At 50.2% G+C, this 4,318-nt stretch overlaps 1 non-coding gene across 1 annotated transcript; it reads left to right on the top strand.

The window, feature by feature from the left end:
- Positions 1–4,015: 4,015 nt before the first annotated feature.
- Positions 4,016–4,089, top strand: TRNAK-CUU (transfer RNA lysine (anticodon CUU)). The gene has a single exon. It is a non-coding gene; the product is annotated as a tRNA-Lys (tRNA).
- Positions 4,090–4,318: the final 229 nt, after the last annotated feature.

The following is a 4,318-nucleotide window of genomic DNA, read 5'->3' as shown; positions in this document are numbered from 1 at the left end:
GACCCCTAACCCTTGCTCCAGAGGCCCCATTGCTGGGGATCCAAACCCCTGCTCAAGGTGCCCTGCCCATGGGGTCGCTAACCTTAGCTCCAGGGGCCCCACCCCTAGACACCCGAACACTAGCTCCAGGCACCCCACCCCTGGGACCCCCAACCCTTGCTCCTGTGGCCCCGTCCCTGGGGCTCCTAGCCCTAGCTCCAGGGTCCCTACATGTGAGAACCCTAACCCTAGCTCCAACGGCCCTTCCCGTGGGGCCCCTAACCCTAGCTCCAAGGTCCCTTCTCGTGGGACCCTTAACCCTATCTGCAGGCCCTGTACCCCTGGGTCCCCTAACCCTAGCTTCAGCGGCCCTACCCATGGGGCCCTTTACCCTAGGTCAAGGGGCCCTATGCATGGGTCCCCCAACCCTAGCTCAAGGGGCTCTATCTCTGGGGCCCCTAAACCTAGCTCCAGGGGCCCTGCCCGTTGGACCCCTTTGCCTAGCTCCAGGGTCCCTTGAAACACTTGGGAAAATGTGTTTGACTGTTCAGGCATTGGGAGCTCAGCTAAGAATGCAAATGCTTTTCAAAGACTGCGGGGACTGTGGGATCACTGGAGTCCTCAGTCTCCCCTCCCTCCCTCCATGAACGTCCATTTGATTCTTTGGCTTTCCGTTATGCTTGTCACGCAGCACTGTGCTGAGTCCCGGCTGTGGACTCTGTCTATCATAGCCTGGAGATTTTTTCAAATGCTTTGTCATTTCGTCTTCTGTAACGGAGCTCTGATAGAACAGATTTGTCTCTCCATACAGCGATCAGATCCAGTACCTCCCAGACGGTCCACGCTGGAGCTCGTTTTGGGTTTGGGACTGCATCGCCACCTGTGCTGATCAGAGCTCCATGCTGGGCAAACAGGAAACAAAATTCAAAATTCGCGGGGCTTTTCCTGTTTACCTGGCCAGTGCATCCAAGTTCAGATTGCTTTCAAGAGCGGTCACAAGGGTGCACTGTGGGATACCGCCCGGAGGCCAATACTATTGAATTGCGGCCACACTAACCCTAATCCAACATGGCAATACCGATTTCCGCGCTACTCCCCTCATCGGGGAGGAGTACAGATATCGGTATTAAGAACCCTTTATATCGATATAAAGGGCTTCATTGTGTGGACAGGTGCAGGGTTAATTCGTTTTAATGCTGCTAAATTCGGTTTAAATGCGTAGTGTAGACGAGGCCTAAGAAAGCGGCTGTTTGACCTACAAACAACGACAAAGTAAAATCTGCAAGAGCAGCCTTTCAGTTCAGAGGCCTGATAATAAGATGTTACTAATAACTGATGAAAGAGTTACAAACGACTCAAAACCATACTCAGAACAAACCAAATGGGAACACAGACAACACCATTTTTCTTCGCTGCTCTTCAACCACGATATTCTCCCCATAGGGAGGTCCACCGCTCCTGGGGGTTCAGTGCCACAGTAACAGGGTGATATGTGCAAGGGATGGAGGAAGCTGCTATTCCATCTCCCTAGTCCAAAAATCAGTTTAATAGCTAGTCCGGAGATAGAGGAAGTATCAGTTATTAAAGTCATAAGAATTAATTTAACGTTGTGATTCCAGCCAATGTTAAAATGATCTAACATTCAGGTTAATAGAAACATTTCTAGTCCTCTGCATAGAACGCTCAAATGATGCAAAAATAGCAAGTTTGCTTTAAAAAGTCATAAAAGGGGTGTCATCCAGAATCTGACACTTGGTGAAACATAAGTCTAGAACACACAACCAGTTTGGGGATTGTGCTCTGCTTCTTAACAATCTGCCCTGAGGTTGCCACTCACAGTCACAAGCTACTCCAGATGGCTGGGGCCCTCTCATGGATCAGTAACTGGTTAGCAGCTTGGAAAGAAAGAGTAGGGCTAAATAGTCATTTTTGCAGTGGAAAGGGGTAAATAAAAGGCTTCCAAAGTATGAGACGAGGCTACAGACATTAGGGCTGGTCAGTTTAGACAAGACCGTAGAGCACCAGTTCTCAACCAGGTATCTGCCAAAAGAAACCAGGCTTGACCCACATCCCCAAGCCACCAAGCCTACCTGCCTGCATTGAAGGGGGAGAGAAAGGGCACAACAAAAAATTGCAGCATCAATGCAGAAGAGAGAACTCTTCCCCTGCCATTATCAGTAAGGGTTGCCTCACAGCCACTGACTCCCTGAACAGAAATAGCAAAAGTCCAACCACAATTCTACTTCCTTTCCACTACAAGAGATAATGGGTGGGAGCTGCTCTCTTGAGACTGTCCTGCTGCTGCCCAGGCACATGGCAGACAGAGCTGGGCCCGCAAGCCGAGGGTTTTGATCGCTTGAAGGCCCAGAGGGAAAAGAGACAAGTGCTCATGTATCAGAGAATGGCTTTGATCCATTGACCTCTGGGTTATGGGCCCAGCACACGTCCGCTGCACCACTCTGCTGGCTCTTTACTCCCCCTGCCACCCAGCCACCTCTATCTGGATTAGTGCCTTACGAGCTCTCACGCTGGCAGGCATATGCGCCGGCTGCTAGGCAGCTGCCCTAGTCACAGGCTTTTACAGCTTCTACAGGGTAAAAAGGATCTATTTGGGGTTTGGACCCCATTGGGAGCTGGGTAGCTGAGTGCCGGAGACGGGAGTACTGCTTAAACTGTTTTCAATTAAGCCTTCAGCTCGTGGGGGATGAGGTTCAGCCTTTGATCCGTGTCTGCAGCAGGCAAGCGCCTCTGGCTCAATCGGCCCCCACCCTGCCCCCGCTGTATTAGCAGACTAAAACCTGGAGCAAAGGCACACGCCTTGCAAGGGAACAGGAGCCGGGATCTCGAACAAATGTCAACATTTTAGTAAGATGACGTTCAAAGAAGAAAAAGGTGTACGGTACAGCATTTAGGTGTAGAAGTTTCTGGTGATCAGGGAACAATATACAGATTACCCAAGGGGTGCGAAGTTCGGTTTAAGATCGGGTGGCGTAAGGAATACAGAATCTGCCATAGCCCTGACTGGGGGTAAAAGGTTAACGTACAGACACTGAGTTAGGAGGGTATGTTGTCCATGTGAGGGCTACGTTCAGGTGTGGAGTTTAAGAAGCGGGTACGACAATGAGAATGGATTCACCTGCGTTTGGTGAGTTTTAACATTCAGTGTTTTTTAATCTTTGCCACAATCTAGTTTAAGCAGGGTCGGTATGAACTCTACCCTGCCATCTGTTGGTGATCTGTTGTAAAGGCCTTTTGGGGCTGATGTCATTTGCATGGTTACACCCACCCCAGATTGCATGAGGGGAGTGCTTGTCCAAATGGTCATTTCAGCTGCTGTGGGATCCCCCATCTCTTTGTTATTGGGGCAGGAGTAATCAAGTGTATTTTCCTGTTTAGTCTGGATCAAGGAGAGAGTAACTGTACCTGGTATTTGAGGCCTGAGAGCTTGCCCCTCGCCTGGAAAGGACTCATCATTAAGGGGTATGGGTTCCAAACCCCACCCCCTACCCAAGTGTGTGGGAAATAGGAATAGATGTTTGTTCTTGGTCTGATTGATTTTGTGTCTGGTGTCTAAAGACAGAGATATTTTTGAATATCTTTAGAATTGTTGTTAGTACTGAAGTTTCTCATCTTAAAGTTATGCTATTAGATTTCTTCTACAGTATATTTTGGTGCTGAAAGGTAAAAGGTTGCTTTGTGTGTGCTGTTATGGAGTGAAATAACAAAGGTTGGTTGCAGAGAGGGTGCATGTGCCACCCCAGCTGTGGTCCCAGAGTCCAGAATTTGCATAAACTCACCCCCTTACCTGTGACTAACAAGCTTGCCCTGCTAACTCTTCCAGCAAAACAGGCCAAAGAAAGTGTATGCAAGCCCTGTACTGCAGCCCCAGTACTATTTTCGGTTCCTTCCCACAGATCTTTCACTCCGCACCAGTCCAGTTCCTTGCTGTTGCTTGTCTAACCACTGTATGCATGTGCTAGACCGGACCCTGAGCTGATTCCTGACTGTTGTGCTCCATACAGCCTGGCCTGTCTGTGTCTCTGTGGTGCAATGGGTCAGCACGTTTGGCTCTTAACTGAAAGGATGGTGGTTCAAGCCCACCCAGGGACAGTGATAAGCCTGTGCTACTTCCTTGCTTTCCTGCGGGCAGGGCCGGCTTTAGGCCAATTCAACCAATTCCCCTGAATCGGGCCCCACACCCAAGCCCTGCTGGTGCACTGTACTAGGGTGGCCCAGCTTCCCCAGGGGGCAATTTAAAGGGCCTGGGGCTCCCAGCAGGGACTGGAGCCTCAGGCTGTTTAAATTGCCACCAGAGCCCCACTGCTGGAGACTTGGGGGC

Source organism: Gopherus flavomarginatus, chromosome 11, assembly GCF_025201925.1.
Source record: "Gopherus flavomarginatus isolate rGopFla2 chromosome 11, rGopFla2.mat.asm, whole genome shotgun sequence".
Taxonomy (NCBI): Eukaryota; Metazoa; Chordata; order Testudines; family Testudinidae; genus Gopherus; species Gopherus flavomarginatus.
The sequence above is the reverse complement of the archived record's forward strand: the minus strand, read 5'-3'. Positions and strand labels throughout refer to the sequence as shown.